The following is a 14,169-nucleotide window of genomic DNA, read 5'->3' as shown; positions in this document are numbered from 1 at the left end:
CCCGCTCCCGCCCTGCCCACTCCAGGCCACCAAGCAAGCGTAAACAGCGGCCGCTAAAAGGCCGATCGCTTGGAAAAAAAGGCCCCGCAGAGCAGTGCGACAGTCGCTTCCTAAATCTATTTCCCCGCAAAAGCTTTCAAAGCACAAAATGTCGGACAGCCTCGCGCCAAAGGGCGAGGTTTGATTTACGTATCGTGGCACAGGCCTTTTTTTTTTTTTTTTTTGTCTCTTCGGTTCTACCGAGGCTGGTCGTGGACGACGAGGCCAGGAGCGGAGAGGACCTGGCGGAGACTCCGTGAAGGTTGCCAAACCCAAGCTCCGCAGGCTGCTCTCAGCTGGGGAGAGGCAGGAGGCGGCGAGCATGTGTTCGCTTTATGAATGGGAGCTTCCTGCTACGCCGCCGCCGGCCCGCGCGCCTGGCGGTCGAACTCCTCCCGCCAACCGCCCGGCTTGTCCTCTCCCCCGCCACCCTGGATAGTGCCAGCTAGGAGAAGGGAAGGGCGCGCTGGGCGTGGAGCTCAGGGCGGGCGGGGAAGGGAAGATCTCGCTGGGGCGGGAAGAGCGTGTGGCGCTAAAGGCGCGCCACGCGGTCCTCTCTTCCTGTGGAATTCACGCGGGCTTGGAACAGACAAGGCAATCTGTCGGTTTAAAAAGGATGTGTCAGCCAGCGTGGTGGCTCGGGCTTGTCATTCTAGCACTTGGGAGACTGAGGCAGAAGGATTGCTGTGAGTTCAAGGCTAGCTTGAGCTATGTAGTCATTTCTAAGCTAGTCTGGGTGACATAGTAAGACTGCCGGATAAAAACAAAAACATCAACCGTGGTGCAAACTCCCGCTGAAGCGATGCAGGGCGCTGAGCCACTGCCAGTGTTTGGAGTGTCTGCAGCAGGAAAGAATGAAGTCACAGAAGAAAGAGGCAGCTGCCTCGGCCTGGCTCAGTGCCTCAGGGATAAACCTCTGGCAGGAGGGAGGTCTCTGGAAAGGCTATAGCAAAGCATCCCAATAAAGCCCAGACCTCACAGACTTCCCCAGCATTCTGCAGCTTGCTTCCACTTTTGCCTAGTCTGGAAAATACACACTTATGTGTGTGCGCCAAATTTGTTACCGTAAATACAGATGTTATGGCCTACTTTCTAAGCATCTCACTTCAGTTAAACTGAATAACTTACAGGAGCCTGGCTCCATGTTGAAGGGTAGGCCCCTGCTAAATCATACACATCACATCAACCTTGCCTCTTGCTCCTCAGGAAGCAATGCTGTTCCCAGGTGGATGGTGGGGACAACCCTGTCCTTATCTGCTCTCCATTGGTGAAGCCTCAGTCACCTAGTCCTGCCCCCAGCACATTGAAAAACCCTTCAGAAAGTCACTGTTGAGCCCAGAGTCTAGGAGAGGGACGGCATGGGTTATTGAAGGTTCTTTGCGAGGCCTTTCTGCCGAACCCAGCTGTCCAGCTCAGCCCCGTCCCTGGTGACCACAGTGGAAGTCAGAGCCTCTGAAAAGCTTCACAATTCCACAGTAAGCAGGTGGGACACTGTCCTCTCCTGGCATCACATACTTGACCCCTGTGTCCTTTGTCATTTTCAGACCAAGGCAGCCTGCTTACATTTGGGCAGGATGGCACTTCTAACCAGGTACGTGTGTCTCTGCACGAGTAAGACTTACCACAAAGCCACTCCTAGGCTGGCGAAGTAAGTAGCGTGCACATGAAATCTCAGCACTTGGAAAACTACAGCAAGAAGACAATCAGTCCCCGCCCAGCCTGGGCCACAGAGTGGGACCCTAACACATACACACGCGCGCGGACACACACACACACACACACGCACGCGCGCGCACACACACGCACAAGCATGCACGCACACACAGACAGCAAGAAAGGTTTCTCCTTTGCTTCTCTTGCATCAAAAAAGAACACTCGCCAGGCGGTGGTGGCACATACCTTTAATCCCAGCACTCAGGAGGTAGAAGCAGGCGGATCTCTGTGGGTTCAAGCCCCCCCCCCCCCCCCCCCCCCCCCCGGTCTACAAGAGCTAGTTCCAGGACAGGCTCCAAAGCCACAGAGAAATCCTGTCTCGAAAAAAAAAAAAAACACCAAAAAACAAAACAAAACAAACAAATAAACAAACAAAACAAACAAACAAAAAAGAACACTCAGGCATCTCCCCATGCTCTCAGGCCCTAATGTTGTGTTCTGTAGCCCAAGCCAACTCAGCTGTGTGCAAGACTGGGATCCAGGCTCTGCCTTCCTAGAGGACTGGTTTCCTGCCATGTGAGTCACAGTTCCAGCCAGCTCTGCTGCTTCTCACACATAACCGTAATCGCTAATGATTGTCGCTGCTGTCTATTAAAAATCCTGCCTGCTGCAACTGTGCCGTGAGCCGTACGTGTACAGAGATTGTCACTTCCGGGGCCAGTGAGATGGCACAGTGCGTGAAATGCTTGCTGAGCAAGACTAGCTACCTGAGTCTGAGCCTTAGAACCCAGATAAAGATGGACAGAGGGAACCAACTGCATGAAGTTGTCTTCTGGCTGCCACAAAAGTACACACATAGTACACGCACGCACATACCACATACACACATGCACACACATGCGCGCTCACACACGCACATAAATACACACCTGGTTTTATCAGATTGCAAAATGAAGAACAGAATTCATTAATTTTCTTCTGATTCTAGGATCTCAGTATATTTGTTGTGTCTAAGAGGGATTCATCCAGGGCTGGAGAGACGGCTCGGCAGTTCAGAGCTCTGGCTGCTTTTGCAGAGGACCCAGGCTCAGTTCCCAGCACCCAGGCTGAATTGTTCATCACTGTCTAGAGCTCCTCGAAGCTCAAGGAGATCTGAAACCTCCCGTCTCTACCTCACACATATGTGCTCACCCGTACCCATTCACATAATTGTTTAAGAAGTGATTTATCTCACAACAACAAAAATTATTACTCTCATAGAGAAATTTGACCCAGTATTGGTGTTGCAATCCATTTTACCCAAGTCACCAATAGAGCACTTTTTAAAAGATTTTATTTTTGTTTTATGTACATGAGTGATCCGCCTGCTTGCCTGTAAGTGCACCACCTGCTTGCAGTGCCCGTGGAGACCAGAAGAGGGCATCATATTCCCTGGAACTGAAGTTAGAGACAGCTGTGAGCCATTTCCTGGGAGCTTGGAAAAGATCCTGGCTCCACTGCAAAAGCAGCCGGGGCTCTTAACCACTGAGCCATCTCTCCAGCCCACTTCTAGTGGTTGGTTTTTGTTTTTCAAGACGGGGTCTCTCTGCATAGCTTAGGCTGTCCTGGAACTCACTCTATAGACCAGGCTTGTCCTGAACTATATCTGCCTGCCTCTGCTTCCCAAGTGCTAGGATTAAAGCCTTTCTTGTGCCACTACCACCTGGCTTCCTAATGTGTTTTAAAAGTCTGGACTTTGGGGCTTTGAGATGGCTCAGAGGTTAAGAGCACTGGCTGCTCTTCCAGGGTCCTGAGTTCAATTCCCAGCAACCACATGGTGGCCTACAACCCTATAATGATATCTAGTGCCTTCTTCTGCTGCGCAGGCATACATGCAGGCAAAACACTGTATACATAATAAATAAATCTTTTTTTAAAAAAGTCTGGACTTTGGAGCAGCTGGGGCAAAATATTCACATGGCCGATATTCAATAGTATAAAACTATATTCTCATGTGGAACCCTATTTAGTCTTTACGACCTGGGAAGAAAGCATCACCTCCTTCCATAGTGTTCAGATATACATATTTTTTAAAAAAATATTTATTTATTTGTTTGTTTATTATGTATACAATATTCTGTCTGTGTGTATGCCTGCAGGCCAGAAGAGGGCACCAGAACTCATTACAGATGGTTGTGAGCCACCATGTGGTTGCTGGGAATTGAACTCAGGACCTTTGGAAGAGCAGTCAGGGCTCTCAACCGCTGAGCCATCTCTCCAGCCCTCAGATATACATATTTTTACATTTTGATGTTCACAACTAAAAATATTCAACAAACAACCCACACTTCTCCTCCCACCTTTACCTGGGGCCATTCTTGGTAAATGGTTGTGCTAAGCACATCAGTAATTATTAGTATTTAACACTCCACAAACCAAGGCCACCAAAGCAGAGAAAAGCAAGCTCCTGCAATGGTCACTTCAGATAACATGGTTTTTACTTTCAAGTGTCACAGTAACCCTCAAGAGACAAGTTCCTGTTACCTCCCCTATCAAAATAGCACAGTAACTTAAATAATTTACCCCAGTGAATACAGTAAGGTAGGAATGAAGTGGTCCTGCTGGTTTGCCTTCAGAATCTTTTCAAACTCTAGTTCTCGGAAAAAAAAATCCAAAAAACCAAAAACTGACGGTGTGGTCTCAACTATAAATTCTAAACTCTAAAACAAATTGTAAGTGGAAATTCACGGTATCCTCTTTTGAGTTCAGCCTTTATAGTTATTGTTTGGTCCTGTTGCAGAGCGGAAGGATTCAGGGAAAGTGGAAATCAATAGGCCAGGAATCAGGGGCTTGCTGTGGTTTGCCTGTCTTTTCTGTGTCTGTGACATTGCTGAGGAGGGACCATCATCAGTAGCCACACTAAGAGCAGCTGACTTCTTTCCCCAGTAACAGACTCCAGTGAATAACCTTGCAGTCTGGTCACTTTGCAGTCTCAACACTGTTGGCCAGTGCTTAAGAATCATATTTTAAGACTTTAAGATTCTCAATTATGTGTCTGCATGTGTGTCTGTACGCGTGTGGGTACAGTTGCTTGTGGATTCCCAAAGAGAGCGCTGGGTCTCCTGGAACTGGAGTTATAGGCACTTGTGCACTTGTGAGCTGCCTGATGTGGGTACTGGGAACAAAAGCCCAAGGCCTCTAGAAGAATGGACACACGCTTAATCACTGAGTCATCTCTCCAGCCCCAAGAATCATATTTTAATTTTGTGTATGTGTGTATATGTGTGTGAGCTGATTCATAACATGAGACAGAGATTAACATTGGGTTTCCTCCTCAGTCTTTTTTTTTTTTTTTTTTTTTGACAGAATCTCTCACTGGTCCCAGAATCATAGATTTGGCTAGGCTAGCTGGCCAATGAGCCCCAGAGATCTTCCTGTTTCCGCCTCCCAGTGTTGGGATTATAAGCATGTCACCATGTTTAGGGGTTTGTGGCGGGGGGAGGGGTTAGTACTGGTGATCACACTGAGGTCCTCATGTGTAGTGATATTTCAATTGTATTTTAATAAATAAAGCTTGCCTGAAGATCAGAAGGCAAAACAGCCACACTAGTCAATCATACAGACCAGGCAGTGGTGGTGCATGCCTTTAATCCCAGCACTAGAGAGGAATATAAGGCAGGAGGAGACAGGAACTCCTCTCTTTCATTCTGAAGATTTCATAGAGGTAAGAGCCAGTGGCTGGCTGCTTTGCTTTTCTGATCTTCAGGTTGAGCCCCAATATTTATCTCTGGGTTTTTATTATTCGTGCTACACTCATGCTTTTGTGGAAAATATTTTACTGATACAGTCATCTCCCCAACCCTTCCTTTATTTGTTTAATTTTTTTTTTTCATTACTAAGTCTTGACCTAGTCTGGGAGCCTTCTTCTTTGTGAACCCGATGACCCCGCCTTAGAACGCCTGCCTTCCCCTGCAGCATCTTCTGTAACAAAAGACTTTAGAACCGGATCCCAGGTGAAGGAGAGCCATTTCCGATTTTCGGGGTCTCGACGCGCCTAGGGTTTCTCTCTGGTGCGAAGGAGCTGACATCACTAACACAAAGGCAGTGACAGAGTCGGGGTTCTGGGCATTCTCCCAGTTACGGATGTTGGTAAAAGAATTACGGTAGCCCCTTGTGTCCTCGCGGCTCCCTTTCACTTCTGTTGTTTGTCCCATCTTCACGTGACGCCACCTGGTCTGGGCACTGAGACTGAAGGATGGGCCTTGGCCCTCTGGGTAAGTTCTTGCGAGCCAACCTAAATGTAACATGACACCCAACCGAGGCAAGGTGGTTCTTCCTGACACAGGGTAAGAAATTGTTGTCTGGGGGTGGCATGGGAGGCAGAAGAAATCCAGATGTGGTGATGCTTGCCTGTAATGCCAACACTTGGATGGCTGAGGCCAGAGGGATGCCCAAAATTCTAGGCTAGCCTGGGCTACAGGGTAAAGTCTTGCCTCAAAAGGTCAAACGGGGGTTAAAGAGGTACCTTAATTGGAAGTGCAGCCATGAGGTTCTGCATTTAGCTTCCTACTATCTGTGTGAAAAGCAGAGCGCAGCAGAGCATGTCTGTAATTCAAGCTTTGGGCAGGCACGGGGGGGGGTTCCTGGGGTTCACTGGCCAGTGGAGTCTAGCTGAATCAGGCAGAGAAGAGAGGGGCCTCATCCCCCTCACGTTCCTGAAACCGTCAAGGGGCCCTAGGTTCTGTGAAGCCTCCTTGCACGCTCTTGATATCTGCCCCTCTGTGTTCACATCGGCTCCTGCTGTGTCCCTTGACCTCCTCCTTTCTCCCTTTCACTTCTTAGCTTCTCCTCCCTTGCTTTTCTAAAACTACCCGGCGTGAGGTCTTCAGGCAATCAAGGGGTCCCCTTCTGCTTCATTTGATTCTTCAGCTGCCTGCGTCTGAATGTGAGTGTTTCTGTTGGCTTCTGACCTTGACTTCTGTGGTTTCCCCTGTTCCTCTCTGAGCGCTGTTCGCTGCCCGCAGTACCTGGCTTGCTTTATCCTTCCATGACCACTCACTTTAATGGACCATTTGCTCTGCTGGGCTGGGCTTCTGGCTTCCTCTCCCTGACCACGCCGGACGCCTGACTTCACCAGCACCTTGTCTCCACTCAGCGTCCCTTTTGACAGGAAATCAATGGGATGTTAGGATGTACTTGGGAGTGCCTGTGGGTATAGCAGCATCTTCATCAAAACAACAAGCAAACCCCAAGATCGTGAGCTGTCGGGGGGCTATACCAGAGGGTGCCAGTCACTCATTCCCTAGTGGAAATGACAGTGATCAGACCACAGTGTGGAGTGACCGCTCTCTCTGGCCATCTCCTCTACAAGGCTCTACCGCAAAGACAGACATCTTATTTCGTCTATGTGCATGAGTGCTGAAGACAACAGAAGATCCTGTCACCGTCCAGTCCACCTGTCAACAGCGTGTCTTCACGTCTTAGTTAATGTTCCATTGCTGTGAAGAGATGTGATGCCCACGATGACTCTTACAAAGGGAAGCGTTTCCTTGTGGTGGCTCACTGGCAGCTCAGAGGTCCAATCCGTTAGATTGGTAGGACATGGCAGCGTGCAGGGAGACACGGTGCTGGAGAGGGAGCTGAGAGGTCTACGTCTTGCAGGCAGAAAGAAGTAGTCTGTGACACTGGGTGATATCCTGAGCATAGGAAACCTCAAATCTCACCCCCACGGTGACATCATTCCTCCAGGAAGGCCATACCTGTTCCAGCAAAGCCACACCTCTCAATAGTGACACTACCTATACATCATGGGGGCCAGTTACGTTCAAGCTACCACACTTCGTGGCAGGAAGTTCATCCCAGGTCTGCAGGTAACATGGAGGTAGGGACAGTGGGCTTGGGAGCTGGACCACTGGAACTCTGGTACTATTGCTCACGGGCCAAGAAAATTTGGTCAGGATGCTGAGCCTCTGAGAGACTTGACCTCATCAACTATCAGATGAAATAATAAGCTTATATGTCAAGAGTAGAACAGTTAAGCCAAAGGATTTAAAACCGGAGACTTGATCTATAGAGGCAAGGAGTCGCCTTTAATCTTCCAGCCCAGATCTGTCACCTGTGTTGTGGGAACTGCAGGATGACTTGATTCCAACAGTGTCTGTGAGTAAAGTGTTACGTAGACTTTTGACTGGAGCATCAGTCGCAAGCCAGCTCAGGGAGTCAGCCACCCATCCTGAGTGAACGAGAACAGAAGGTGGCCAGCTGGCAGGCCAGCATGTCAGGAAGTGGAGAAAGACAGTTTTAGCTCAGGAAATGTTCAGTGTCTCTTGCCGGTGTCCTACTAAGAGATAAAAACTGCAGAAAGGATGGACTTCCTGAGAACACAGATTGAGATTTATTAGTGTTATTACATTTTGTTTATTTGGTGTGCATAGGAAGGGATACACACATGTAGAGGTCACAGTCTTCCCATGTGGGTCCCAGGGATTGATCTCAAGGCCTTGGGCTCAGTTATAGACTTTTCCCATCTGAGCCGTTTGGCCAGCTCACTGGCCCCGGAGAAAGATTTAAAAAGAAAGAAAAGAAATACGGTCAGCGTGGTAGCACGTATCTGTAATCCCAGCACTTGGAAAGTGGGAGATGGAGGTTCAGGAGTTCAAGGTCATCCTTAGATACCTACTGAGTTCTAGGACAGCTTGGGCTACATGAAATCCTTTTTCAAATTAATTTATTAATTAAAAAGTAAAACAGAACAAAAAAAGTAACCATGAAGAAGACAGCCCTTTGAATAAGTACACTATCTGGAAATCAAGAGCTGTGTGCATTGATTCATAAAGTTTTTGGTGGAGAAATGCTACATAAAGAAATTATGAGCAACTAATAGTTGCTTATATTTTATATACATGGAACAGGACAATGATTTTATATGTTAAAGCAATCTCAATAATTTTAAATTTTCAACGATTTCTCTTACCCTTCCTCCGCCTACAAGCTCAGTGGAAGCAGAGAGAAAGAAGGAAGTGAGTCTCGTCTTCTGACTACCTACTATGGTCTTCGAATTTATGGTGTAGACAATATTTTAGAACAAACGCTCTTCATAAAACCTGAAGTTTGAGTAAGTCAACATTCTGGGTTCAAAATAACTCAGTACCGTGGAGCAGTGGTGGCGCACGCCTTTAATCCCAACACCCGAGAGGCAAAGGCAGGCGGATCTCTATCAATTTGAGGCCAGCCTGGTCTATAAGAGAGAGTTCCAAGACAGGCTCCAAAGCTACACAGAAAAACCCTGTCTTGAAAAACAAAATAAAACAATAACAACAACAACAAAGCAAAGCAAAAAAAAAAAAAAAACCCTCAGTACCTGCAGCCTGCATCATGAACAACAACCTGGGGAGACTGAGACCCACTATAATCTCTTTATGTACAGCAACAACAACAAGAAGCAAAATCCAGCCAAACAACAACACTTCCGTGGTGCAAGAGGAAACGGGTGGGAGGAGAGCTAAAGGCCTGAAACGTGGAAGCAGCACCAGGAGCGTCCTCACGTGGGCCCGCGGCACCAGGAGCGTCCTCACGTGGGCCCTGGGAAGGGCAAGGGGGTGAAAGGGCCTTTACAAGTGGAACTCAGCTGGGGCCACCGTCTTTACAAGTGGTACTCAGCTGGGGCCACCGTCTTTACAAGTGGTACTCAGCTGGGGCCACCGTCTCCTCAGAAGTCAGTGAGCAGAGACAGGAACTGAATTCCATTCAGCTCTGTTCAGAGCGCTGTAATCTGGGGAGACAGAGTTTTATACCCTAACGGTCTTAAATCTCATCTCCAGCCGGCAGATTATACAAAGAGAAGAGGGTGTCGGGGACACAAAAGCATCAGTCACTCCAGAGCTCCGTCTTGGCTTTGGTCAGCCAGGTTTCCGAGAATTACGACAATGTTTCTCTCGTTATCTCTTCCCTCTTCTCTCATGGTGGATGTCTGAGCACAGGCGTTAGTTACTTCTTGAAATGTGGGTTCAAGTTCATTTCTGCTGGTGCCAACTTTGTATCCTTCCAGGAGCATCTGAGCAGGGAGGGGTTAACTCAGAACAAAGTAAGCATTAATAACATTGTGCACCGATTCCTTCTTCCAATATGAAGTGTGTGCACCTTTATAAAGCAGAATATGAAAATATCCCTATCCCTCATTCCTGTCCCCTGTTCACTCTACATAGCCTGATCCGGTAGCCTAGGCTTCCGTGCCAGGGTGGAATCTATGGAGTCACAAGCTCCACCAGGGACCTAGACTGGCTCTGAGGCTTTGAAGTCAAAATGCAGGCAGGCAGACCAAGGTGTCTGGCTCCCCATGATTCCAACACATACCCCAGAAAACCCAGAATGTCTTTTGTGCTCCAGCGGAGCCCAGAAAGTTAACAAGCTGGACGTAGATTTCTCCTCAGAATCGATGAGACCCGTGACAAGAAAGCCACGCTGGAAAGCAGCTGTCTCAGCAGATGCCTGCGTGTGAAGGTGACAGGAACAGGAGCCTGGGTGCCGGGCCCACCCGCACAGACACATGCTATCATCAAAGAAAACCCCACAGATGGGAAACTTGTCCCGGGAGGAAGGGGGAGGGGAAGATTTGCCTGGCAAAGACCCAGGATCACTTAGTTGACCACCACATAGTATCATGGCAGCTGGTAAGAGCTAAATCCATCAAAAGACACAGTAAAAAGTTCCCTGGGGCTGAATAAATGGGGAGAAAGGCTAAGAGAGGACCTGAGTCAGATTCCTGGTACCCAGGGTCATATGTATTTATAATCCAAGCGCCGGGGAGGCAGAGGGAGAGACAATGTATTCCTGGGGCCTGCCAGCCACCCAGCCTAACCAAGTGAGTGAACTCCAGATTCACTGAAAGACCTTGCCTCAAAACACAAGGTGGAGGAGACAGAAGACACCTGCTATTGACACCTGACCTCCACATGTGCACCTGCATAGACACCTGCACACATCCTTGTATACACACACACAGAGTTCTTTGACCCTAAGTGTGTGGTGTGGGTTCATGTTGGCCTAGATCTTCCACTGTTTAATTATCGTAGCCGCACAGAAGATTTTAACAGTTCCACTTCATAGACAGACAGGCGTGAGGGGGATGGAGAGGGAACGTCCACTCATCTATGAGCGATCCCGAGCACAGAGAGTGCGATCCACACCTCTGCTTTCACACCACTCTGTCTTTGGAATTGTGTGTGTGCCTGCTCTTTGTCAAATGTGTTTGAGCAGGAGGCTGACACAAACAAGCCTTGTCTTCACGGAACCTTCAGAGCAAGAGGAGGAGGAGGCATAGCTGGGAATGGGGTCCAGCCGGTAGAGTATTCACCTGGCATGGAGGAAGCCGGGGGACAGAGCCACTGTGCTGCGTAAACTGGGCTTGGCGGTGCACACCTGTAATCCCCAGGCTCTGGGAAGTGACAGCAGAAGGGTCAGCTCAAGGTCACTCTCATTTACGTAGCGATTCTAAGACAGTCTGAGCCATAATAGTCCCACCTCAAAAGTAATAGTGAAAGAACAATTTTATGTCAAAGGGAAATATTCCTTAAAGGATACAGATAAATAAAGCAAACTCAAGAGGAAAAGGAGATAGGGGGCTAGAGATGGCCCAGAGGTTAAGAGCTCTGACTGCTCACAGTAGGGGGCTGCTTGTTCATTTCCTGGCTGCCCAGATTCCCAAAATAACCACACAAAAACTGTATTAATTAAATCACTGCTTGGCCTATTAGCTCTAACTTCTTATTGCTAGCTTTTACATCTTAATTTAACCCATTTCCATTATTTTATATTTTTCCACAAGGCTCATGGCCTCCTGGCAAGGTTCCATGGCTTCTCTAAACTCTGACTTTCTTCTCCCAGCATTCAGTTTAGTTTTCCCTGCCTAGTTCTATTCTTTTGCCCTATCACAGGCTAAGACAGTTTCTTTATTAACCAATGGCATTCACAGCATACAAAGGGGAATCCCACATCAGCTGCTCTTCCAGAGGTCCTGAGTTCAGTTCCCAGCAACCACATGGTGGCTCACAACCATCTATAGTGGAATCTGATGCCCTCTTCTGACCTGTAGGGATATATACAGGCAGAATACTGTATACATAATAAATAAATATTTAAAAAATTAAGTCATAGTTAAACATAAAAATCCTGCAGTTCCACATGGCCTCACTGGTGAAGGCCACCAAAAATTTAAGAAATTATATCAATTTTATATAAATGTGTCCCCAACATAGACGTGAGGGCACACATTTCCAGTTCAGTTTTATTTTAAGATCTGTTTTATTTTCAGTATGCATCTATGTATGAGAATATGTATGTGAATTCAGATGCCCATGGAAGCCTGGAGGTAGAGTTACAGGAAGTAATGGGCAACCTATTGTGGGTGCTAGGGACTGAACTCAGGTCCTCTGCAACAGCAGTACGCACTCCTAATCACTGAGTCTTCTCTCCAGTCTCCAACTCTGTAGGGCCCGGGTCTGCCCTTGTTCCTGGGGCTCACCTTGAGGACAGTTTCTGGTCAGATGACTAAGCATCCTGTTTGTTCCTGTGCTCCCTCTGCCCCGCCTGGTGATTTGTTGTAGGGCATTGTTGACTCTATTGTTGGTATGGTAATTTCCCACCTGCCTAGGTGGGAGTCCTTGTGCAGCAGTTAGATATGGTAATTTCCCACCTGCCTGGGTGGAATTCCTTGGGCAGGAGTGGGGTATATAAGATTTTCCCCAAGGCTAAATAAACGGCATTCGGCTGATTTCCTTTCGAATGACCCAGGTCTCTTTGTGTGTTCTTTCAATCTCCAGGCCCTTGCTCGACTCGCGTAAGGTACAGTGGCGCGCGAACTGTACCGAGGGGGTAACACAGAATCGGGTGTTACAATTGGAGGCCCCGCCGGGATCATCAACTGCAGTCGGAGACCCATCTGCGAGATCGGGAAGTAGGGATTCCTGAGAGGTCGCCCTCGGAAGTCTGGCCAGCAGGTAAGAAATTGAGTGGTGAGGGTGTATTGGTTATGGGTGCAAGTAATTCTGTTCCAGTGTTAAGGGGCCGGTTAACAGGCCAGTTGTTAAGTCTTTTGGAGAAACAAGGCACCGGTATTAAAGTTGAGACAGCACAAGAGATCGTTAAGACAGTTTTAGAGTTTAGTCCCTGGTTTCTACATGCAGGGGGTTTTAATATTACTGATTGGGAGCAGGTAAAGGCTGACCTTCAAAATGCTCTAAAAGATCGAGGGCCAGAAGAATTCCCCATAGCAATATTTTCGCTATGGCGCTTAGTCAGAGATGCTCTTCTCAGTGATGATGTTAAAGTAAAAGAGCAATTAGAGAATTTGAACAAAACCCTTGAGGAGATTCAGGAGGTAGAATCTGTGAGTTCTATTAAGAGTTTTGAGGAACAGGAAGTTTAAGAGTATTAGAAGGCTAAATAAAACAGGAAGAAGAAATTTTAGAAAAGGAGATCGCACTGATAAAAAGGAAGTTAGAAAAAGAGGAAAGGAAGGAAGCAAACAGAGATGTCTCCATGAGACCTCCGCCGCAAAATACATTTCTTGACACTTCAAATCCTCATACCAATGCTTCCGCCCCTATAGACTTAGAGGCAGAAATTCGAGAGATCCAAAACAGATTAAATAATCTAAGTAGAGAGAGGCAGATTTATCCTGTTGTGGAAATTATTGATCCGCAAGAACAGAGGGTCAGGCAGCATACCCCCTGGCCTTTAAGGATATTAAGCAGTTAAAAGAAGCAGTTATGGATTATGGAGCTCATGCTCCTTTCACTATAGCCTTTTTGGAATCCTTTGCAGAACTCAACCTTATACCCAATGACTGGATGCAGCTTTGCAGGGCTTGTCTTTCAGGGGGAGATTATTTGTTATGGAGAGGTGAAATGCAGGAAAATTGCAAAAAGACAGCACGGAAAATGCCGAGGCGGGTTTCCCCCAGCATAACCTTGACAAGTTAACTGGTGAAGGACAGTATGATGGTTTAGCAGCACAGATTGCATATGATCCTTGTCTTATGATTTTTGTCAAGAGGTTTTACGCCCCCATAGAGATGGAGATTTAAATGACTTTATCCGGTTAGGCAGGGACGTTGATGGCACTCACGTGATGGGTAGGGTAATTGTTTCTGCCCTTAAGGAAGGTCAAAGTGAAGCCAGGTTAAGGAATTGTTTTCAATATGGAAGGTCAGGACACAACAAAAGGAACTGCCCTGCAGGTAAAGGGATGGTTAATCAGCCCAGGAAAAAAGCCAGGTGTAGTGGCACGTGCCTTTAATCCCAGCAACTAGACCCAGCTACTAGAGACAGAGACTGGTGGAACTCTATGAGTTTAAGACCAGCCTGTCCTAGAGTGAGTTCCTAGAACAGCTAGAGGCAGGATGCATAGTGACATCCACTTCTCCTTGGAATACTCTTATCTTTGTTATTAAGAAAAAGTCTAGTAAATGGAGGTTGTTGTAAGATCTTAGAGCAGTAAATA

The sequence above is a fragment of the Arvicola amphibius genome, chromosome 15 (assembly GCF_903992535.2).
Source record: "Arvicola amphibius chromosome 15, mArvAmp1.2, whole genome shotgun sequence".
Lineage (NCBI taxonomy): Eukaryota > Metazoa > Chordata > Mammalia > Rodentia > Cricetidae > Arvicola > Arvicola amphibius.
The sequence above is the reverse complement of the archived record's forward strand: the minus strand, read 5'-3'. Positions refer to the sequence as shown.